The 25,815-nt window shown below is 42.1% G+C and overlaps 1 protein-coding gene across 2 annotated transcripts in view; it reads right to left on the bottom strand.

Annotated features, from left to right (window-relative positions):
- st6gal1 (ST6 beta-galactosamide alpha-2,6-sialyltranferase 1) overlaps positions 1-25,815 on the bottom strand; it is a 123,359-nt gene that overhangs the window by 95,029 nt on the left and 2,515 nt on the right. The gene's annotated exons all lie outside the window — the stretch shown is intronic.

Raw genomic sequence — 25,815 nt, 5'->3', positions numbered from 1 at the left:
CAGAGAGATGTGGGTTGAAGGAAGAAGGGAGAGAGATGGAATGGCTAATGAGGAAGAGAGAAAGAGCTTGATTCAGACAGACCTATGAAAAAAATCTAAACAGGAATGAGATGTAATGAGGGGGGGAGAGAGTAGGGCCAGACAGAAACAAAGGGAGAATACAGTCAGATAGATGGGGGGAGGGGTAGCTGGTGAGTTGACCTTTAAACAAGTGAAGAGGCTGGACTGGACCCAGAGAAGTAGGAAAACCGCCTTTCACTCTCTTAAAGACGGGACAGAGGGGGAGAGAAAGGCTGCATTCTGATTCTCTCCCCTTCTCCCTGTAGTGTGCAGCTGCCCACTTTAGACACATTGGATTGATTTAAGTGTGAGCAAGAAGGAGTTTCCACCATAGACAGCATCTACATCAGCCCACTCTTTTGAAATGAAACGACTGCAGGGTTAGGGAACGAGTGCACACTCTGAAGAGAGCTGTAGAGAATGATTGAACACTTACAGTGCATTTGGACTGTTTTCAGACCCCTTGACTTTTTCCACATTTTGTTACTTTACAGCATTATTCTAAAATGGATTAAATAAATAAAAAATCTCATCCATCTACACACAATGCCCCATAATGACAAATCGAAAACAGGTTTTTAGAAATGTTTGCAAGTTTATTACAAATATGAAACAGAAATACCTGACCCTTTGCTAAGAGAAGCAAAATTGAACTCAGGTGCCCCCTGTTTCCATTTTCCATTCTTGAGATGCTTCTACAACTTGACTGCAGTCCACCTGTGGTAAATTAAATTCATTGGACATGACTTGGAAAGGCACACACCTATATAAGGTCCCACAATTGACAGTGCATGTCAGAGCAAAATCCAAGCCATGAGGTCCAAGGAATTTTCCGTAGAGCTCTGAGAAAGGATTGTGTCGAGTCACAGATCTCAGGAAGGGTACCAAAACATTTCTGCAGCATTGAAGGTCCCCAAGAACACAGTGGCCTCCATCATTCTTATATGGAAGAAGTTTGGAACCACCAAATGTCACACCCTGATCTGTTTCACCTGTCTTTGTGATTGTGTCCACCCCCCTCCAGGTGTTGCCCATCTTCCCCATTATCCCCTGTGCATTTATACCTGTGTTCTCTGTTAGTCTGTTGCCAGTTCGCTTTGTTTCGTCAAGTCTACCAGCGTTTTTCCCTTTGCTCCTGTCTCTCGATTGTTCCTGTTTCCTAGTTTTCCCGTTGTTGACCATTCTGCCTGCCCTGAACATTAGCCTGAAACGTGATAGTACGAACTGGCCATGACTGACCCAGCAGACTCAGACCAGCTGTGCAACGCGTACCTTATCACGCTGATGTCTGGGAGGGCGCTCGCCTGGACTACAGCTGTATGGGAGCAACAGCCGGCCATATGCGTTGTCTGGAGGAGTTTGTGGGAGAGGTCAAGAAGGTGTCTGATGCCACATTTTCCGAGGGAGAGGCTGCCCGGAGGCTACTCCAGCTCTGGCAGGAATCCCGCAGTGTGGCAGACTATGCGGTGGATTTCCGCACGTTGGTAGCTGAGAGTGCCTGGAACCAGGAATCAAGGACGAGTCTCCAGCCCGGGAATTACTGATGGATCTCGATTCCATCATCGCCTTGACCATCAGGATCGATGGGCGACTACGGGAACGACGGAGGGAGAGAAGATTCAATTTCGCTTGCCCGTCCAAGGATTCCACCTCGCCTCCGAGGCATCACGGAAAACCCTGATGGCCCCGTTGCCGAGAGAACCCGAGGCTACCCGCGGTTCCTCGAGAGTCGCTGAAGACGGCCGAGTCACTGTTTCCCGAGCCTATGGAACTAGGCAGAGCTAGGTTGCCTCCAGCGGAACGCCTATACAGGCTCAACACTAAGAGTTGCCTGTATTGCGGGACTCATGGTCATTTTGTGTCCTCTTGTCCGTTAAAAGACCAGGCTCACCGGTAGGAGTGAGTACTCTGGTGGGCCATATGGAGAACTTTTCTGCTTCTCTTACTCGCACTCCATTTCATGCCATTCTGTTGTGGGGAAACCAGTCAAAATCTCTACAAGTCCTCATCGACTCTTGGGCTGATGACAGCTTTTTGGACTCTACCCTGGCTTCCAAGCGGGGCATCCCCACTCAGCTCCTCTCCATTACCATGGACGTTAGAGCGCTGGATGGGTGCTCTAAAGGCCGGGTTACCCACAACACCACTCCCATCAACCTACGTGTGTCAGGGAACCACAGCGAGGCTATCCAGTTCCTGCTCATTAAGTCTTCTCAGATTCCTGTGGTATTGGGATTCCCCTGGCATTCTGCCATGGCCATTGCCTGAAGTCAGCACAACCTGCCCCGGGACATCTTCCTGGGGGCTCGGAATTTGCCCCCAGACCTCTCCACAATTCCCACAGAGTACCAGGACCTCCAGGAGGTGTTCAACAAGGCCTAGGCCATTTCACTTCCGCCGCACCGACCATATGACTGAGGGATTGACCTTCTCCCTAGCACTACTCCGCCCCAGGGACGACTGTACTCTCTGTTGGGACCAGAGACCAAAGCGATGGAGACCTACATTGGGGAGTTTCTAGGAGCAGGATTTGTGGTTGCTACATGATTCCATATGTGTTATTTCATAGTTTTGATGTCTTCACTATTATTCTACAATGTAGAAAATAGTAAAAATAAAGAAAAACCTTTGAATGAGTAGGTAGGTGTGTCCAAACTTTTGACTGGTACTGTGTATACAGTATATATACAGTTGAAGTCGGTAGTTACATACACTTAGGTTGGAGTCATTAAAACTTTTTTAACCACTCCACAAATTTCTTGTTAACAAACTATAGTTTTGGTAAGTCAATTAGGACATCTACTTTGTGCATGACACAAGTAATCTTTCCATCAATTGTTTACAGACAGATTATTTCCCTTATAACTCACTGCATCACAATTCCAGTGGGTCAAAAGTTTACATAAACTAAGTAAACTGTGACTTTAAACAAATCAATCCCAGAAAAAAAGGCAAAGGACCTTGTGAAGATGCTGGAGGAAACAGGTACAAAAGTATCTATATCACCAGTAAAACGAGTCCTATATCAACATAACCTGAAAGGCTGATCAGCAAGGAAGAAGTCACTGCTCCAAAACTTCCATAAAAAAGCCAGACTACAGTTTGCCGCCAGCATACAAAAGTGACCAAAACATCAGCCAGGAAGCATAGGAACTGAGAAGTGGTCGGTGGTCACCACCTGCAGAACCACTCCTTTATTGGGGGTGTCTTGCTAATTGCCTATAATTTCCACCTTTTGTCTATTCCATTTGCACAACAGCATGTGAAATTTATTGTCAATCAGTGTTGCTTCCTAAGTGGACAGTTTGATTTCACAGAAGTGTGATTGACTTGCAGTTACATTGTGTTGTTTAAGTGTTCCCTTTATTTTTTTGAGCAGTGTATTTGGCTAAGGTGTATGTAAACTTCCGACTTCAACTGTATATAATGTTTTACTATTTCTCTATTTTATATTTTTATTTTAAGTATTTAGATAATTTTTGTATAATGAAAAGAGCTTTACAAATGTCATTTATTATATTTTTAAAGTTAGCTTTTTTGAATAGTGCTGCTGAACATTTTCTTAAAGAGACGATGTTGCAGTAGCCCTGTTTAAACTCCCAGAGGCTGTTTCTTGGCCTCATCTAATGTAAATCTGATCTTTCATCAGAGAGAGCGAGAGGGAGAAGGAAACAGTGAGGGAGAAAGAACGAGAGAGACAGGGAGAGAGAGAGAGCTGAGGAGACGAACGGTTGTTGTTAATCGGTCAAAACTGGACTAGACTTTCGAGAGAAGATCCCACACATGATCAGAATAGCATTAGATTATAGACAAGCACACACACACTCACACATTGAATGGCACCAGAGGAGAGGCTGGTTGGACAGCAATTCTGAGAATCTGGATTAGTATGGACACAAGCGTCTCAGAGAAAAGCATTGGCAAAACTGCAGCCCTGCATAAATCAATCTGAGTTAGAGTATATATATGAGAGAGAGACAGGGAGAGACTAATTAAAGAGTTAATGAAATGGGAGCAGGTGGAGATTGATGGTGAGCCTTTAACATTGTGTGTTTGTACCATTATGGAACTTCCTGCTTGCTTGTTATCTTACACAGACACATTGGCCGAGCTAAAGCTACATGGAACTGTAGGGAACCTTTGAAATCAATATGTTCATGTTACATTATTTATCTGCTGTAGTGAACAGGCACCCTTGCCCAGAGCAGAGCCACAGGCTTAGTAGGCCTGCATCCCAAATGGCACCATATGGGCCCAGCTCAAAAGTAGTGCACTAAATAGGGAATAGAGTGTAATTTGGGATGCAACCCCAGTAGCTAATAGTGGTCCCTCTCTCAGCCATCCTCACATTCACAATGTACAATGTACATCCAGTGTATAGGCCTACTCCAGCCAACCCACTGACCTGGTAACACAGCCACAGGCTTAATGGCTATAGCTGTGTAATGGCTTCCTATTCCCTACAGTGCACTACTTTAAAAATGGCACAATGAATCGAAATGGGACAAAGAAGACAAAGGTTTAGCCAACAATGCTTCAGACTGACCAATAAGAAAAATCTAAACAGAAACGAGATGTAGTGATGGAGAGAGAAAGTAGAGCAGGACCAGACAGAGAGAAAGAGAGAATACAGTCAGAGAGATGGGGGAGGGGTCGCTGTGAGTTGGCCTTTCACACTAGAACCGCCTGGGCTTTCAGCCAATAAGTACCCGCTAGAGAATGTATTTATTTATAGGGGACAATGCACATTAATCAACATCAATTTACTTTTAAAAAAAGATCATCAACTGTTGTCTTACCTATGAGGAACCACAGATGACTCCATGTACAGGTTTGGATGGATTTGAGCCATGTTTTCAATTTACATTTAAAAGTACAATAATCAGTGCAGTCTCTCAAGTCCATGTGCATTGCATTCCAGTATATTGTAGCTCTAACAGAGAAGGCCGATTGACCGAATTTACTGTGTCGAAAAGGGACAACACAATCCCCTCTAGTTACTGCCCTTGTTATCCAGGAGGTGCTTTCCGTGAGCATGCTATGCCGGCATAGGGGTGGAGGGGCAAGACCATGCAAGATCCTAAAGACAAAATCTTGCACCTACATACTGCTAAAAGCTATCCAGATGAAATCTATAATTTTTTTGTGAATGATGTGACAATGGTGGTAACTGTTTGGTTTGTTTGTAGAGTGATTCAATGGGATTCAGAGTAGTAGCTCCTGCTTGTGACCAACACATGAGTCAATATCTCAGATGTAAGAAGATCATAACATGCATATATTGATCATAACATGCATCCCAGAGGAAGTTGAGGTCTTATCAACCAAAAGTCGGATGGACTAAACTTGACAGTGTTAACCACCTTCTTCACCCGTTTCTTGAATGTCAAGTTGGAGTCCAAAATGACGCCGAGATACCGGAAGTTAGACACAACTTTCAGACTCTCCCAATTAACAAGAACAGCTGGTTGAGAAGAATCAATTGATTTCTCAGAGAAGTACATACAAACAGTCTTGTCGATATTTAAATGCAGGCAAGAATCAGTCATCCATTAAGAAACGTGTACCATACTGTAGCTTCAGTTAACTTGTTAACAACTTGTTGCCTATTTTTTGAGTGTACATACAGGACTGTATCGTCTGCATACATCTGCATGTAAAATCAAATTGCATTGGTCACATACACATGGTTAGCAGATGTAATTGCGAGTGTAGCGAAATGCTTGTGCTTCTAGTTCCGACAGTGCAGCAATATCTAACAGGTAATATCTAACAATTCCACAACAGATACCTAATAGACACAAATCTAAGTAAAGGAATGGAATAAGAATATATAAATATAAATATATGGATGAGCAATAACAGAGCGGCATAGGCTAAGATGCAATAAATGGTATAGAATACAGTATATACTGTACATATGAGGTGAGTAATGCAAGATATGCCAACATTATTAAAGTGGCATTATTAAAGTGACTAGTGTTCCATTTATTAAAGTGGCCAATGATTTCAGGTCAAATGAAATCAAATTGTATTAGTCACATGCGCCGAATACAACAGGTGTAGGTAGACCTTACAGTGAAATGCTTATTTACGAGCCCCTAACCAACAATGCAGTTTAAAAATAAAATAAAATATGGATAAGAATAAGAAATAAAAGTAACAAGTAATTAAAGAGCAGCAGCAAAATAACAATAGCAAGACAATATACAGGGGGGTACCGGTACAGAGTCAATGTGCGGGGTCACCGGTTAGTTGAGGTAATATGCACATGTGGGTAGAGTTATTAAAGTGACTATGAATAGACGATAACAACAAAGAGTAGCAGCAGTGTAAAAGGGGGGTGGGGGGAAATGCAAATAGTCTGGGTATCCATTTGATTAGCTATTCAGGAGTCTTATGGCTTGGGGGTAGAAGCTGTTTAGAAGCCTCTTGGACCTAGACTTGGCGCTCCAGTACCGCTTGCCGTGCGGTAGCAGAGAGAACAGTCTAGGACTAGGGTGGCGGGAGTCTTTGACAATTTTTGGGGCCTTCCTCTGACACTGCCTGGAATAGAGGTCCTGGATGGCAGGGAGCTTGGCCCCAGTGATGGACTGGGCCGTTCACACTACCCTCTGTAGTGCCTTGCGGTTGGAGGCCGAGCAGTTGCCATACCAGGCAGCGATGCAACCAGTCAGGACACTCTCGATGGTGCAGCTATAGAACCTTTTGAGGATCTGAGGACCCATGTCATATCTTTTCAGTCTCCTGAGGGGGTATAGGTTTTGTCGTGCCCTCTTCACGACTGTCTTGGTGTGTGCTTGGACCATATTAGTTTGTTGGTGATGTGGACACTAAGGAACTTGAAGCTCTCAACCTGCTCCACTGCAGCCCCGTCAATGAGAATGGGGGCGTGCTCGTTCCTCTTTTTCCTGTAGTCCACAATCATATCCTTTGTCTTGATCACATTGAGGGAGAGGTTGTGGTCCTGGCACCACATCGCCAAGTCTCTGACCTCCTCCCTATAGGCTGTCTCGTCATTGTCGGTGATCAGGCCTACCACTGTTGTGTCATCGGCAAACTTAATGATGGTGTTGGAGTCGTGCCTGGCCGTGCAGTCATGAGTGAACAGGGAGTACAGGAGGGGACTGAGCACGTACCCCTGATGGGCCCCCGTGATGAGGATCAGCGTGGCTGATGTGTTGTTACCTACCCTTACCACTTGGGGGCATCCCGTCAGGAAGTCCAGGATCCAGTTGCAGAGGGAGATGTTTAGTCCCAGGGTCCTTAGCTTAGTGATGAGCTTTGAGGGCACTATGGTGTTGAACGCTGAGCTGTAGTCAATGAATAGCATTCTCACATACAGTTGAAGTCGGAAGTTTACATTCACTTAGGTTGGTGTCATTAAAACTTGTTTTTCAACCACTCCACAAATTTCTTGTAAACAAACTATAGTTTTGGCATGTCGGTTTGGACATCTACTTTGTGCATGACACAAGTAATTATTTCAACAATTGTTTACATACAGATTATTCCACATATAACTCACTGTATCACAATTCCAGTGGGTCAGAAGTTTACGTACACTAAGTTGACTGTGCCTTTAAACAGCTTGGAAAATTCTTGAAAATTATGTCATGGCTTTAGAAACTTCTGATAGGCTAATTGACATCATTGAGTCAATTGGAGGTGTACCTGTGGATGTATTTCAAGGCCTACCGTCAAACTCAGTGCCTCTTTGCTTGACATCATGGGAAAATCAAAAGAAATCAGCCAAGATCTCAGAAAAAAAATTGTAGACCTCCACAAGTCTGGTTCATCCTTGGGAGCAATTTCCTAACGCCCGAAGGTACCACATTCAACTGTACAAACAATAATACGCAAGTATAAACAGCATGGGGCCACGCAGCCATCATACCGCTCAGGAAGGAGACGCTTTCTGTCTCCTAGAGATGAACGTATTTTGGTGTGAAAAGTGCAAATCAATCCCAGAACAACAGCAAAGGATCTTGTGAAGATGTTGGAGGAAACAGGTACAAAAGTATCTATATCCACAGTAAAACGAGTCCTGTATCGACATAACCTGAGAGGCCGCTCAGCAAGGAAGAAGCCACTGCTCCAAAATATCCATAAAAAAGATAGACTATGGTTTGCAACTGCACATGGGGACAAAGATCGTACTTTCTGCAGAAATGTCCTCTGGTCTGATGAAACAAAAATAGAACTGTTTGGCCATATTTACCATCATTATGTTTGGAGGAAAATGGGGGATGCTTGCAAACCGAAGAACACCATCCCAACCGTGAAGCACGGTGATGGCAGCACCATGTTGTGGGGGTGCTTTGATGCAGGAGGGACTGGTGCACTTCACAAAATAGATGGCATCATGAGGTAGGAAAGATATTTTGATATATTGAAGCAACATCTCAAGACATCAGTCAGGCAGTTAAAGCTTGGTCGCAAATGGGTCTTCCAAATGGACAATGACCCCAAGCATACTTCCAAAATGGTGGCAAAATGGCTTAAGGACAACAAAGTCAAGGTTTTGGAGTGGCCATCACAAAGCCGTGACCTCAATCCTATTGAAAATGTGTGGGCAGAGCTGAAAAAGTGTGTGCGAGCAAGGAGGCCTACAAACCTGACTCAGTTACACCAGCTCTATCAGGAGGAATGGGCCAAAATTCACCCAACTTATTGTGGGAAGCTTGTGGAAGGATACCCGAAACGATTGACCCAAGTTAAACAATTTAAAGGTAATGCTACCAAATACTAATTGAGTGTATGCAAACTTCTGACACACTGGGAATGTGATGAAAGTAACAAAAGCTGAATAAATCGTTCTCTCTATTATTATTCTGACATTTCATATTCTTAAAATAAAGTGGTGATCCTAACTGACCTAAAACAAGGATTAAATGTCAGGAATTGTGAAAAACTGAGTTGAAATGTTTTTGGCTAAGGTGTATGTAAACTTCCGACTTCAACTGTAGGTGTTCCTTTTGTCCAGGTGTGAAAGGGAAGTGTGGAGTGCAACAGGGATTGCATCATCTGTGGATCTGTTGGAGCGGTATGCAAATTGGAGTGGGTTTAGGGTTTTTGGGATAATGGTGTTGATGTGAGCCATGACCAGCCTTTCAAAGCATTTCACGGCTACAGACGCGAGTGCTACGGGTCGGTAGTCATTCAGGAAGGTTCCCTTAGTGTTCTTGGGCACAGGGACTATGGTGGTCTCCTTGAAACATGTTGGTATTACAGACTTAGACAGGGAGAGGTTGAAGACACTTGCCAGTTGTTCAACGCGTGCTAGGAGTACACGTCCTGATAATCTGTCTGGCCCTGCGGCCTTGTGAATGTTGACCTGTTTAAAGGTCTTACTCATATCGGCTGTGGAGAGCGTGATCACACAGTCATCCGGAAGAGCTGATGCTCTTATGCATGTTTCAGTGTCACTTGCCTCGAAGCGAGCATAGCAGTTATGTAGCCCGTCTGGTAGGCTTGTGTCACTGGGCAGCTTTCGGCTGTGCTTCCCTTTGTAGTCTGTAATAGTTTGCAAGCCCTGACACATCCGACGAGCGTCGGAGTCGGTGTAGTACGATTCGATCTTAGTCCTGTATTGATGCTTTGTCTGTTTGATGGTTCGTCGGAGGGCATATAGGGATTTCTTATAAGCTTCCGGGTTAGAGTCCCGCTCCTTGAAGGCGGCAGCTCAACCGTTTAGCTCAGTGCGAACGCTGCCTGTAATCCATGGCTTCTGGTTGGGGTATGTACGTACAATCACTGTGGGAACGACATCATCGATGCACTTATTGATGAAGCTAGTGACTGATGTGATGTACTCCTCAATGCCATCTGAACAATCCCGGAACATATTCTAGTCTGTGCTAGCAAAACAGTCCTGTAGTTAAGCATCTGTTTCATCTGACCACTTTTTTATAGACCGAGTCACTGGTGATTCCTGCTTTATTTTTTGCTTGTAAGCAGGAATCAGGAGGATAGAATTATGGTCAGATTTGCCAAATGGATGGCGGGGGAGAGATTTGTACGTGTCTCTGTGTGTGGAGTAAAAGTGTTCAAGTTTTTTTCCCCTCTGGTTGCACATTTAACATGCTGATAGAAATGAGGTAAAACAGATTTAAATTTCCCTGGATTAATGTCCCCGGCCACTAGGAGCGCCGCCTCTGGACGAGCGTTTTCCTTTTTGCTTATGGCGGTATACAGCTCATTGAGTGCGGTTGTAGTGCCAGCATTGGTCTTTGGTGGTATGTAGACAGCTACAAAAAATACAGATAAACTCTTTAGGCAGATACTGTGGTCTACAGTTTATCATGAGATAGTCTACCCCAGGCGAGCAAAACCTTTTGACTTCCTTAGATATCATGCACCAGATGTTTTTTTACAAATATACATATATCCCCGCCCCGTGTCTTACCAGAGGCTGCTGTTCTATCCTGTCGATAGTGTATAACCCGCCAACTGTATGTTATTAATGTCGTCGTTCAGCCACGACTTGGTGAAACGTAAGATATTACAGTTTTTAATGTCCCGTTGGTGGGATATACGTGCTTTCAGTTCGTCCCAATTATTTTCCAGCAATTGGCTAACAGTACGGATGGCAAAGACAGATTAGCCCCTCGTCGCCTGATCCTCACAAGGCACGCCGATCACTTTCCACTAAATCTCAGTTTCTTTCTGCAGCGAATGATGGGGATGAGGTCCTGTTCGGGTGTTTGGAGTATATCCTTCCCGTCCGACTCATTAAATATTATTTTTTGTCCAATTCGAGATGAGTAATCGCTGTTCTGATGTCCAGAAGCTATTTTCGGTCATAAGAGAAGGTAGCAGCAACATTATGTACAAAATAAGTTACAAACAATGCGAAAAGCAAACAAAATAGCACGGTTGGTTAAGAGTCAATAAAACGGCAGCCATCCTCGCCATCTACATCCTACGGCGCATAGAGTAAAGTCGATAGAGGAAGCGGCCTGGTTGGCTGGCCATGGCGGGAGGAATATGTGGCTGGCTACTTTGCTAGCTGGGAACTGACTGATTTTCATGACACCCACTTGGATATTTTCACATGAAAGCAATGTTTTTTTCTTTTTCATTCCGGGAGCACCCAATGACATCTTTATTTTATTTAGTTTAATCTGACTGAGATTTGTGGCAACGTTAGCTAATACATCACAATCAAATTCTGCTGGCTAGGAGGAGCACCCAGGGATATCTGTATTACATCTATACTTGGCTGAGAAGATTTCAGACAACAGGAACATTGGGCTGACTTGCTAGCATGGCTAGCTATGCACAACAAAAACCGGAGTGCTCAAGCACTGACTGGGCTATTTGAATGTGGCGGTGGATTTAGCTAGGCACTTCTCCACCATTTCTAGCGGCTAGCTAGCTGAGATATAGCTTGACATATGGACAACTACCTAGCTAGCTACATCTAAAATTTACTGAACAAAGACCTGTATCTATGTATGTAACACTGGCTGACTGACTAGCATAGCTGGTACTAGTAACACATGTTAAATATCCAACGTGAGTTTATGTTTTTGTTTGAACTAAATTGGCATTAGCTATTCATTTAACTTTACCTTCCTAAAGACTAACGTTATTTGCTAATGCTACAATCTCAGGGTTTGACTCGGGTTACTTTCTTGTTTGCATTTGCTTTCATGTGACTATAATGCCTTTATTTGTTTGAGTGGGTGTTTGGATATAGTATTTAGCTTTCGCCTCTACGGAGATTCATTGACGTTGGAATATTTTGGCATTTGTGTTTGTGGGGTGCGTTCCCTGCTGTAGTCTTTGTGGTCGCACTGCGCCTGAGTATCATATTTTACTACCTGTGGATGCAGTTGTGCGGTGCGGCTTCGGGAGTGTGGAACGCGCCCCTAACACAAGCCATGGGCAGAAGTCTTGACCAACAGAAGCATTTTATTTGGCTATTTGCGGTTGTTAAAACCAATGAAGGATGTAACTGATTGACTATTGAGTGAACCGTCAATATCTGAGTTTAAACAATTTAAAACTGTTGTTGTAAATCATTCTGTTAATAATTGGGAGCCCTCTTGTGTAGGGTAAGTTAAGTGGCAGGTAGTTAACCGGGAGTTTGACTATTTGGGGAACCCTGCGATCCGCCTTAGAGATGAGCATAGGACAGTGTTATTTTGTTCTGTGTTTATTTTGTTGTGCTATTTTGAGGGTTTTATGTCAGGGGGTAGTGGGAAGTTGTTTTCCTTCATTAACCATTTGATTGTTACATATTCTACTTCAACAGTATTTTGCCTAACTTTTCAGTACATGCTTTTTCCTTTGTCATAAGATATGATCGGTGGTCTTATACAAGGTTTTCATGTCTATTCCAGTTTTTATTTAGTAATCTCAACTTTCAATGACTGACAATTCAGATATTGGGGTGGGAGTTGGGGCTATTAGGTTTACAAGCTGGAACGTCAAGGCAATGAATGGCCCGGTTAAACAGGCTAGAGTATTTGCTCATCTTAAGAATGTAAAAACTGATATTGCATTCTTAGAAGAAACACATCTGTGTGCAGCAGATCATTGTAGACTCCGTAAAGCTTGGGTAGGGCAAATATTCCATTCAAAATCCAATGCTAAGGCAAGGTGAACAGCAATACTTATTCATAAGAAAGTACAATTTACCACTGCTGACATCATCTCGGATCCACAGGGGCATTTTGTTTTGGTATCTGGTTCTCTCTTTCACACTTCTGTTTTGCTTGTAAATGTTTATGCTCCCAATTGCGATGATGTTGATTTAATTAACAAATGTATTTATTTGCTGCCTAATCTCAACTCACACTACTTCATTTTTGGAGGGGACTTGAATTGTGTGATCAACCCAGTCTTGGACCGCTCAAACCCTAGATCATTACCTCCTTCAAAAATGTCCAGCACTTTGTCTGCATTCATGAGCCAGGCAGAATGTGTAGATCCATGGAGATTCCTTTTTCCCAGTAACAAAGAATTCTCTTTCTTATCACATGTACATCACTCCTATTCTAGAATATACTATAAGGGCACAAGGCGAGACCCAGATGCAGACACGGGAGGCAGATGGTTTGAGTCTTGATATTTATTAATCAATACAAAAGGGGTAGGCAAGAGAATGGTCGTGGACAGGCAAAAGTTCAAAACCAGTTCAGGGTCCAAGAGATACAGAGTGGCAGGCAGGCTCGAGTTCAGGGCAGGCAGAATGGTCAGGCAGGCAGGTACAGAGTCCAAAAATAAGTAAAGTGTCAAAAACCGGGAAGACTAGCAAAAGAGAATAGAAGCAGTAGTAAAAACTCTGGTTGACTTGAAAAACATACAAGACAAACTGGCACAGAGAGACAGGAAACACAGGGATAATAAGCGACACCTGGAGGGGGTGGAGACAATCACAAAACAGGTGAAACAGATCAGGGTGTGACATAGACAACTTTTTAATAGATAAAGCCCGTCTCCCCTGTATTAAGAAAGTGGAATACTCTGCCATTGTTATTAGTGACCATGCTCCTCTGTTGCTCAACCTCTCATTCTCATTGAACTATACAAATCGCCCCCATGGAGACTTAACTCATCGTTACTTTCAAGCAATTCATTCTGCACCATTCTATCAAATGCAATTGATGTCTTTATTGAGACAAATAAAACAGAATCAATCTCTCCATCTACACTTTGGTAAACACTACATTTGTTCTTAGAGGGGAAATAATCTCCTCTTCCTCTCCTCTCAATAAACAATGGAATATTAAACAACAACAGCTGATCGAAGCAATTCTGAAATTAGACCAAAAATATTCTGCCTCTCCATCACCAGAACTTTACAAAGAAAGGCTGAGTCTTCAAACTCAGTACAATGTTCTATCCACAGATAAGGCTGAGCAGCAGCTACTCCGCTCACACGGTTTTGTTTACGAACATGGAGAAAAGGCTGGTCGACTTCTAGCTCATCAACTCAAGTGCAAATCTGCCTCACAGCTGATCCCTCAAATTCACAACACCTCAGGTGCCTTAACAGTTAGCCCTACTGAAATCAAAAATACCTTCAAAAACATTTATTCAGACTTTTACACATCAGAATCACCTGAAGACAATTCAGTTCTGAATGATTTTCTTTACAATTTGGAAACTCTTACCATTAGTACAGAAAAGTGAGATGAAATTGATCAACCTTTGCAGTTAGAGGAGTTTATACAGTGGGGAGAACAAGTATTTGATACACTGCCGATTTGCAGGTTTTCCTACTTACAAAGCATGTAGATGTCTGTCATTTTTTATCATAGGTACACTTCAACTGTGAAAGACGGAATCTAAAACAAAAATCCAGAAAATCACATTGTATGATTTTTAAGTAATTAATTTGCATTTTATTGCATGACATAAGTATTTGATACATCAGAAAAGCAGAACTTAATATTTGGTACAGAAACCTTTGTTTGCAATTACAGAGATCATACGTTTCCTGTAGTTCTTGACCAGGTTTGCACACACTGCAGCAGGGATTTTGGCCCACTCCTCCATACAGGCCTTCTCCAGATCCTTCAGGTTTCGGGGATGTCGCTGGGCAATACGGCCTTTCAGCTCCTTCCAAAGATTTTCTATTGGGTTCAGGTCTGGAGACTGGCTAGGCCACTCCAGAACCTGAGATGCTTCTTACGGAGCCACTCCTTAGTTGCCCTGGCTGTGTGTTTCGGGTCGTTGTCATGCTGGAAGACCCAGCCACGACCCATCTTCAATGCTCTTACTGAGGGAAGGAGGTTGTTGGCCAAGATCTCGCGATACATGGCCCCATCCATCCTCCCCTCAATACGGTGCAGTCGTCCTGTCCCCGTTGCAGAAAAGCATCCCCAAAGAATGATGTTTCCACCTCCATGCTTCACGTTTGGGATGGTGTTCTTGGGGTTGTACTCATCCTTCTTCTTCCTCCAAACACGGTGAGTGGAGTTTAGACCAAAAAGCTCTATTTTTGTCTCATCAGACCACATGACCTTCTCCCATTCCTCCTCTGGATCATCCAGATGGTCATTGGCAAACTTCAGATGGGCCTGGACATGCGCTGGCTTGAGCAGGGGGACCTTGCGTGCGCTGCAGGATTTTAATCCATGACGGCGTAGTGTGTTACTAATGGTTTTCTTTGAGACTGTGGTCCCAGCTCTCTTCAGGTCATTGACCAGGTCCTGCCGTGTAGTTCTGGGCTGATCCCTCACCTTCCTCATGATCATTGATGCCCCACGAGGTAGGATCTTGCATGGAGCCCCAGACTGAGGGTGATTGACCGTCATCTTGAACTTCTTCCATTTTCTAATAATTGCGCCAACAGTTGTTGCCTTCTCACCAAGCTGCTTGCCTATTGTCCTGTAGCCCATCCCAGCCTTGAGTAGGTCTACAATTTTAGCCCTGATGTCCTTACACAGCTCTCTGGTCTTGGCCATTGTGGAGAGGTTGGAGTCTGTTTGATTGAGTGTGTGGACAGGTGTCTTTTATACAGGTAACGAGTTCAAACAGGTGCAGTTAATACAGGTAATGAGTGGAGAACAGGAGGGCTTCTTAAAGAAAAACTAACAGGTCTGTGAGAGCCGGAATTCTTACTGGTTGGTAGGTTATCAAATACTTATGTCATGCAATAAAATGCAAATGAATTACTTAAAAATCATACAATGTGATTTTCTGGATTTTTGTTTTATATTCTGTATCTCACAGTTGAAGTGTACCTATGATAAAAATGACAGACCTCTACATGCTTTGTAAGTAGGAAAACCTGCAAAATCGTCAGTGTATCAAATACTTGTTCTCCCCACTGTATATTAAATTACAGCAATGCAAAGTGGGTAATCCCCTGGACCAGATGGCTACCCAATTGAATTCTACAAAAGTCTTCTGCCAAACTGGCTCCCCTCCTTTGTTAAAACACAGCAAAGATGCATCTGAGTGTGGCTCATACAGACCGATCTCACTTTTAAATGCAGATGTAAAGATTTTAGCAAATGCTTGCCTCTCGAATAGAAACCATTATGACAGACATCATATCGACGGATCAAACAGGGCTAATTAAGTTTCGCCACTCCTTTTCTAACATTCGACGTCTGCTTAATGTCATACACTCTCCTGCACCTTCGGACGTTCCTGAAGTGTTTATGTCTTTAGATGCAGAGAAGGCATTTGACAGGGTAGAATAGGAAAATGTATTCTCTGTACTGGGAAAATGTGGCTTTGGTGAAAACTTCATTTCCTGGGTCTTACTGTTGTACTCATCACCCAGGGCATCAGTACTTTGTTCACAGTATTTCCCATTATCAAGGGCCACACCCCAGAAACTGACTACTGTCAAACAGAAGCCAACTCCTGTTTCTCCTCCTCTTTGTCAGCCTTAGTCACCCCCAATCTCCCTCTTTCAGTGTCGCGGAATTTGGACTCAATTCCGTCAACATTTTAAATTCTGTGATTTCTCTATTCAAGGTCCTATATGTCATAATCACCTCTTCCTTCCAGGAAAACTGGATTCAGCTTTCAGGTTGTGGTAGAGGAATGGCCTTACTAAGTTTAATGACCTTTATATTCTATCCTTTCCAATTCTATCACCCAGATCGGGTCTGGATGCCCTTTTGCAAACACCTTTTCAACTAAAGGGACAGGCAGGGTAGCCTAGTGGTTAGAGCGTTGGACTAGTAACCGAAAGGTTGCAAGTTCAAATCCCTGAGCTGACAAGGTACAAATCTGTCGTTCTGCCCCTGAACAGGCAGTTAACCCACTGTTCCTAGGCCGTCATTGAAAATAAGAATTTGTTCTTAACTGACTTGCCTAGTTAAATAAAGGTAAAATAAATAAAAAATATCCCGTATTTTTGAGATAATCATGTCCCTTGATAACCCATCCCTCAATAAAATCCGATCTGAGTGGGAAAGGAAACTTTGTGGAGTGATCACTGATGAAGTCTGGAATGGTGCCTTACTTAGGGTAAATGGAAGCTCCTCTTGTGCCCCGCTCAGCCTTATACAGTTTAAGGTACTTCACCATATCCATTTAAGCAAGGCCAGATTATCCAAATATTGATGTGACAGGTGTAAAGGCAGATTATTGGTCCACTATATTAAAAACACCTTCTGAAGCATTTGATATAAAGTTGCAGCCTAGTGCAGAAATGGCTATTTTTGGACTACCAAACAACAATCGTTCTCTGACCAATAGACAGCTGGATGCAATTGCTTTTGCCGCCCAGTTGGCCCGCAGAAGGATTTTGTTGGATTGGAAATCTATCAATCCTAACCTTAGCCTCTCTTTGGCTCAGAGATCTGATGCTGTTCCTCAAATTAGAAGAAAAAAAATATATAACAAATTTTATTCCACCTGGGACCCGATGATATCCTATCCTCCAAACACTTCCTCCAGATTAGTGCTCTTGGCCCCACCCCCACCCCTTGAGATTACTGCTATAGGCCTATAGGATCACCTAATCACCTGAAATTGTTAGGCTATTACATGTTTGCTTGTATTGAAGTAGCATTGTTGTATACTTTTGTTTGGTTTTCTGATATGTAACTCAATGACTTTGCCTTTCTTTGTAAATGTGTTTGGTGGCATTCTGGGAGAGGTTGAAGGGGGACAAAAAGGGGGAAAATGTACAATGTCTTTACATGTAATCTTTCATTCATTGTGACTATTCAGGAATATTCAGGATATTTCAAATTCAATCACTGGAAAACACAGGTTGGAAAGCAAATGGATCCTGCTGAAAAGAGAAGACTAGTCTCTCTTCCAAATAGACTTACTGAGCGAACAGCATTGTTTTTCAAAGTAAAACAAGAGGGCTTTTGACTCAAGCGCACCGGCCATCGCTGGTGAGTGAGCTGTACATGATTGAGTTGAGTCAGTGAAACAAAAGCTTTTTTAGGACTATAATTTCCTCCTCATATTGTACAATATGTGTGTCTCCAAACATCTAGGCCTGGGCTATTGATAGATTCAAGACAAGGTCATTTTCATTGATCTCAGATTCTCAGTTTGTCAGTGTCAAAGTATAGCCTGTCATCTCGATAATTTGTGAGGTATTAAAAAAGATTCAGCTAAAGTCTCCTCCAGTCATCTAAAATTATGTTGAATTGTATGAAATGTGTTTATGAAGGCCAATTTTTTCCCAGACCCTAGGCCACTAAAAATGTCCACATGTGTTTAACTTCTGCAAGGGCCTCTCTCTACTCTACTACTCCATGCCAGTACGCAAAATAGATGATAATGCATGTAATGCTTTATTATAAAAGTGTTTTTTTCTTTCATGCGTTCAGGTACCTCAGAGCCATCCAGGTCACCCCCCTCTCGGGCTCACTTTTTGTTCTGGCACCTCCCAATTTACAAATTAAGCACTGGGAGGACCTTATGATTCACAGTATCAAAGGCATTTTTAAGTTCCAAAAAGACTGTGCTGACTTCACCACCTATGTCCAGTTTCGATTTAATGCACTCCAGAAAATAGCAATTGGCTGTTTCGGTAGAATGGTTAGTTCTGAATCCAAATTGCATTTGATGTATGGAGTTGCCCTGATTGAGGTGATCAGTCAGATGATCAGCCACCCATCTTTCAGCTACTTTTGATAGCACTGGAAGAATGCTTACAAGTCAGTAATTTTCCACCAGTGTTGGGTCACCAGATTTAAACAGGTATCACTGCAGCAGACTTCCAAGCATTGGGGAGGAACCCATATTTCATTGACAGATTAACTAGATGTACAATAGGGGCAGTACAATAGGGGCAATCAGAGAATATTTGTGTCTCTTCAGGAATACAGTGTCCAGACCAAATACAGTTGAAGTCGGAAGTTTACATACACTTAGGTTGGAGTCATTAAAACTCATTTTTCAACCACTCCACAAATTTCTTGTTAACAAACTATAGTTTTGGCAAGTCGGTTAGGTCATCTGCTTTGTGCATGACACAAGTAATTTTCCAACAATTGTCTACAATTCCAGTGGGTCAGAAGTTTACATACACTAAGTTGACTGTGCCTTTAAACAGCTTGGAAAATTCCCGAAAATTATGTCATGCTTTAGAGGCTTCTGATAGGCTAATTTACATAATTTGAGTCAATTGGAGGTGTATCTGTGGATGTATTTCAAGGCCTACCTTCAAACTCAGTGCCTCTTTGCTTGAAATCATGGGAAAATCAAAAGAAATCAGCCAAGACCTTAGAAAAAAATTGTAGACCACCACAAGTCTGGTTCATCCTTGGGAGCAAATTCCAAATGCCTGAAGGTTCCACGTTCATCTGTACAAACAATAGTACGCAAGTATAAACACCATGGGACCACGCAGCCATCATACCGCTCCTAGAGATGAACGTACTTTGGTGCGAAAAGTGCAAATCAATGCCAGAACAACAGCAAAGGACCTTGTGGAAATGCTGGAGTGCTGGAGGAAACAGGTACAAAAGTATCTATATCCACAGTAAAACGAGTCCTGTATCGATATAACCTGAGAGGCCGCTCAGCAAGGAAGAAGCCACTGCTCCAAAACAGCCATAAAAAAGACAGACTACACAGTTTGCAACTGCACATGGGGACAAAGATCACACTTTTTGTCATCTGGTCTGATGAAACAAAAATAGAACTGTTTGGCCATAATTACCATCTTTATGTTTGGAGGAAAAAGGGGGACGCTTGCTAGCCGAAGAACACCATCCCAACCGTGAAGCACGGGGTGGCAGCATCATGTTGTGGGGGTGCTTTGCTGCAGGAAGGAGATGCACTTCACAAAATAGATGGCATCATGAGGTAGGAAAATTATGTGGATATATTGAAGCAACATCTCAAGACATCAGTCAGGAAGTTAAAGCTTGGTTGCAAATGGGTCTTTCAAATGGACAATGACCCCAAGCATACTTCCAAAGTTGTGGCAAAATGGCTTAAGGACAACAAAGTCAAGGTATTGGAGTGGCCATCACAAAGCTCTGACCTCAATCCCATAGAAAATGTGTGGGAAGAACTGAAAAAGCGTGTGCGAGCAAGGAGGCCTACAAACCTGACTCAGCTACACCAGCTCTGTCAGAAGGAATGTGGCAAAATTCACCCAAGTTATTGTGGGAGCTTGTGGAAGGCTTCCCAAAACGTTTGACCAAAGTTAATCAATTTAAAGGCAATACTACCAAATACTAATTGAGTGTATGTAAACTTCTGACCCACTGGGAATGTGATGAAAAAAATAATAGCTGAAATAAATCATTCTCTCTACTATTATTCTGACATTTCACATTCTTAAAATAAAGTGGTGATCCTAACTGACCTAAAACAGGGATTAAATGTCAGGAATTGTGAAAAACTGAGTTTAAATGTATTTGGCCGAGGTGTATTGTAAACCTCCGACTTCAACTGTACATATTTTGTTCTAGAGATCCTGAGGAAGCTAATAATACTGACCACTGCTGACGCTGAGGTTTCAGGGTTTCTGAATTTTGGTTAATTATCATCCATGGGAGTTAGAACTGTGGTCTTGGTTGGAAATCTTTAAGAGAGTTCCCTGACAGAGTCCAAAAATTGTTTCGTTAACAGAAACAGTGAACATACACTGCGAACATACAAGTCAGAGGTGTTTAGGAATTTAGACACATTTTCAAACTTTGACATTATTCCCCTTTAAACCATTTAGTGAAATTGCATTACATGGTTTATAGGAAGTAGTCATGTAAATAGCACCACCAGCACCATGGTGCCAAGAGGAGGTATCACACATGATCTCACCTCGGAACAGACCCGGCGCCAGGATAAAGTGACTAAAGGGGAAGTTAAAATTGACAAATTTTCTGGGGTTCTTGCATTGGAATTATTTTTTAATCTTGCTTATATCCCACTATACCACAATAAACATGTTCAAATGCTGAGACGTAGAGACCATTGAGTGCTTTTCAAGTGACAGTCGGCTAGAAATTATGGAACGCCGTTTGGGTCTTTATGTATCAACAAAAAAAAACACTTTGACGTGTTAAATAAGCTTTAAATTTGACTTGTCAAATAACAATTCTATTAGAATGTTGTGTGTGATGAATTTGCACGTGTACGCCAAACGTCACTACTATCAGTAGCACTGTCAAAGCTGTACAAAGAAGTCTGCAAACAAGGACACACTGGCCACAAACGATGTGTTTACAATACCGCGATGGTAATAAGGCATTATTTGTTTGACCGCAACTTCTGGGGTAGCTAGCTAGCTTTAGCTTGGTACCTAGCTTGCACCAATACATCAAGCCTGAAAACAATGACCAGTAGAAACTGCAGTCATTTTCATTATCCTTAACAATGATTTAGGAATCCTTGTGAGTAAATATTAACTAGTTAGCCACTTGTTGTTCGCCTATTGAAATTGAACTTCAGTTCATTAACATAATTAGCTAGCTAGCTACTTAATCCTGTTGCTCAAAGCTAACATTATAAGCAGCCAGCTAGCTTCATCTGGCTAATGAGGCTTGAGCTGACCAGTTTATGTGTTGTGAAGTTGGGAAAAAAAGAAGGAATAGGCACAATAGTGTAATTTGCGGTTTGCCTTCAAAATAAAAGTACCTCTGAAAGTGATGAAGAAGGTTACAATTGGTGGAATTATGCCATGTTTAGACTAGATAATGTTAAACATGGTTGGAATGTGAAGCAATGAAATGGGTTACCAGTCTACTCGGTGACACCAGCAGAACACAACTGTGAAGAGTTTACGCAAATATTAGCGTTGTAGCTCTTATCACAGGACTGTGACCGTGTGAAATCACCTCCCCAGTCAGCCTATTGTATGTATTGACATTCATATTGCACTGTACAGCTTTACCTAAGTATTGGGGATCAATGAAATGGTGTATCAGTCTACTCAATACCCAATATATTTTTTCCCAACATCCTCCTCAAAGTTATCAGATTCCAAAACATCCACGCAGTATCGGTTTTCCTCTGGAATAGTGTTCAATACACATGGGTTGACAATAAATGTGGCTCAATTCACAGTTGTTTCAGAGTCCCGCAATAAGAGCTATGACGCTAATGTTTCTCTGGGTGTCACTGAGTAGACTGATACCCCATGTCATTGATCCACAATCCATAGGTAAGGCTGTACAGTGAAATAAGTATTCCCCCAATGCAATTCTAAATATTTATTTTTATTTATTTAAATTTTTATTATTTAAATATTAATCATATTTTTGTCAAATTAACAAATTTTTGTCTTTTGTTGATTTTATATAACAACATTTCAACCTCGTTTTGCATGATCTATTCAATTATGGCATAATTCTATTTGTATTAATTTGCATCACTGTCAATTACATACTTTTATTTGGAAGGCTAACCGCAAAGTACACTATTGTGGCTAGCTTCACATAGATGGGTCAGACCACCATTAATCAAATGAGAACTGTTTTATAAATGAGGGATATTTTAGATGATGACACCTAGCTATATAGTTAGCTAGCTAACTATAACTACTGAAACAGATGATGTTGTTTTGCTGTGTTTTTGGGGAAGAACATTGTTTGCATCCATGAGCTAGCTAGCTTTCTTTTATGACCAGCACTATAGATGCGCGAGACAACTTTACCAGCATCATAGCATGCGTATCGATTAATCGTTGTGACATATGAAATACGAGTGATAGTGTAATCAATGTGTAATAACTACGTAAAAAATGTATGAACGCGTTAAATTATTACGTGACGTGTAGTCATATTCAGGACCTGATTGGTCAACAAGCTTATCTGACACGTCAAATAGTGTTATTTGACACATCAAATAGTGTTATTTGACGTGTATCTTTTTTGACACGCAAAGACCCAAACGGCGTTCCATACGAAATCTGTATCAGCACAATGGACAGCGCCGTACACACTAAAGCAAGGCTATTTTAGTAATGAACATAGGCTACAAGAACAGTGAATGCAGCCAAACATACAGCTGTCTTAACAAAATACTGCAAACTGTATGCTGAAAGTAACAGCCTAGTTACTCATGCATGCAAACAAAAATACTGAATAGCAGTGTAAAGGAAATGTTAATGTTTGTGCTTTTCTTATAACTAATTTCTGTCTTCTATTCATGTGCTGTTCTAATAACCAATTTCTGTGTTCATGCAAGTGGCTGACTGTACAAATACCCACTATCAGTAGCTGCAATTTGACAGTACACCCAGACCGTGTTTTGAGAAGGAACGAACGAAAGATATCTCCGTTTCAAGGTCTCAGCTTAGAAAGAAGCCTCGTGAGGTGTTGGTCTGTCACATGTTATGAAACAAAACGGTAATGATTGATTAATTATGCTAAATCATGTAAATATAACTTGTCTGTGTATAGCCGTATATAAGACAACTGCTGGGTCTGCCCAGGCAGAGCTCCTGATTGACATGTGTACTATGGTGCATTGAGTTGGTTGGAACCTCTCCAGCGCTGACAATAAACAAGTATTAATTTGAGACTGACTTTGAGTGTCCCTGTGTAAGAATTTCCAGACAGCAGTTTGGCTTAGAAAACCGACACAACTGTGAATGTGAACTAATGAATGTTAACAGAACAAAACAGTGGTACCAAGTAGTAGGCCTAGTAAACAAAATATCAGATTGATAAAGGTATGAAACAATCTAAATTGCATTAACAGTTAACAAACGCCTTAACCAAAAGGTGAATGGAGATCCAAATAACCAGAGCATAGCCTGCAGCCTAACATAGTGAGATGCAGCCATACACAGCTGTCTTGCAAATAAATAGGCCTATAAGCCCCCTTCAAACATGGAAAACCATGCTGCTAGGCACTCATGAGTTCAGCAACAATAGGCTACCAAGAAAACCATAGTAGAATATATACAGAACTAGTCCAAAATTTGGACACACCTACTCATTCAAGAGTCTTTATTTTTACTATTTTCTACATTGTAGAATAATAGTGAAGACATCCAAACTATGAAATAACACATATGGAATCATGTAGTAACCAAAAAAGTGTTAAACAAACCTAAATATATTAATATTTGAGATTATTCAAATAGTCACCCTTTGCCTTGATGACAGCTTTGCATACACTTGGCATTCTCTCAACCAGCTGCATGAGGTAGTCACCTGGAGTGCATTTCAATTAACAGGTGTGCCTTGTTAAAAGTTAATTTGTGGAATTTCTTTCCTTCTTAATGCGTTTGAGCCAATCAGTTGTGTTGTGACAAGGTAGGGGTGGTATATATAATATAGCCCTATTGGTATAAGACCAAGTTCATATTATGGAAAAACAGCTCAAATAAACAAAGAGAAACTACAATCCATCATTACTTTAAGACATGAAGGTCAGTCAATCCGTAAAATTTGAAGAACTTTGAAAGTTTCTTCAAGTGTAGTCGCAAAAACCATCAAGCGCTATGATGAAACTGGCTCTCATGAGAACTGCCAAAGGAAAGGAAGACCCAGAGTTACCTTTGCTGCAGAGGATAAGTTTATTAGAATTAACTGCACCTCAGATTGCAGCCTAATAAATGCTTCACAGAGTTCAAGAAACAGACACAGCTCAACATCAACTGTTCAGAGGAGACTGAGTCAATCAGGCCTTCATGGTCGAATTGCTGCAAAGAAACCACTACTAAAGGACACTAATCAGAAGAAAATACTTGCTTGGGCCAAGAAACACGAGCAATGGACATTAGACCGGTGGAAATCTGTCCTTTGGTCTAATGAGTCCAAATTTGAGATTTTTGGTTCCAACCGCCATGTCTTTGTGAGATGCAGAGTAGGTGATCGGATGATCTCCGCGTGTTTTTTCCCCACCGTGAAGCATGGAGGAGGAGGTGTGGTAGTGTGGAGGTGTTTTTCTGGTGACACTGTCTGTGATTTATTTAGAATTCAAGTTGCACTTAACCAGCATGGCTACCACTGTCACGACTTCCGCCGAAGTCGGTCCCTCTCCTTGTTCGGGCGGCGTTCGGCGGTCGACGTCGCCGGCCTTCTAGCCACCGCCGATCCACTTTTCATTTTCTATTTGTTCTGTCTTTGTCTTTCACACCTGGCTTCACAAAAATAATTACTTGTTTATTATTTAACCCTCTGTTCCCCATGTTTTGTTTGTGAGTGATTGTTCTTTGTACATCGGCCCGTTTTTGTGGGCTCGCTATGTTGCTTTGTATTTTTGTAAATTTGAGTAAAGTACGTTGATTACTCATATCTGCTGTCCTGCGCCTGACTCTCTACACCAGCTACACACAGGACCATTACAACCACAGCATTCTGCAGCGATACACCATCCCATCTGGTTTGCGCTTATTGGGACTATCATTTGTTTTTCAACAGGACAATGACCCAAAATACACCTCCAGGCTGTGTAAGGGCTATTTGACCAAGGAGAGTGATGGAGTGCTGCATCAGATGACCTGATCTCCACAATCACCCGAACTCAACCGAATTGAGATGGTTTGGGATGAGTTGGACCGCCGAGTGAAGTAAAAGCAGCCAACTAGTGCTCAGCATATGTGGGAACTCCTTATATATGTAGCTATACCCAGGGGCGTCATTTGGGTTTTTGCATTGGAATTATATGGAATTCTGCTTACATCACGCTATACCACAATAAACATAAAAGTTTAAATGCTTTTGACCAAGAAGTAACAGGTTAGCGCGAAATCTCAGCTGCTCTCTAGCAGCACCATGGACAGAGCCCTACAAGCTAAAGCAGATTAAAAACATGTTTAAAAACAGCTAGATTGTTTCTTACCCTTTCAGACCAGTTGAAGCCTCCTTGATCCTCTGTGGAACTTCCTGAGTAATTGATCTTTCCATT

Source organism: Salvelinus alpinus, chromosome 13 (assembly GCF_045679555.1).
Source record: "Salvelinus alpinus chromosome 13, SLU_Salpinus.1, whole genome shotgun sequence".
Lineage (NCBI taxonomy): Eukaryota > Metazoa > Chordata > Actinopteri > Salmoniformes > Salmonidae > Salvelinus > Salvelinus alpinus.
Note: the sequence above shows the minus strand (reverse complement) of the source record. Positions and strands in the feature narration are given on the sequence as shown.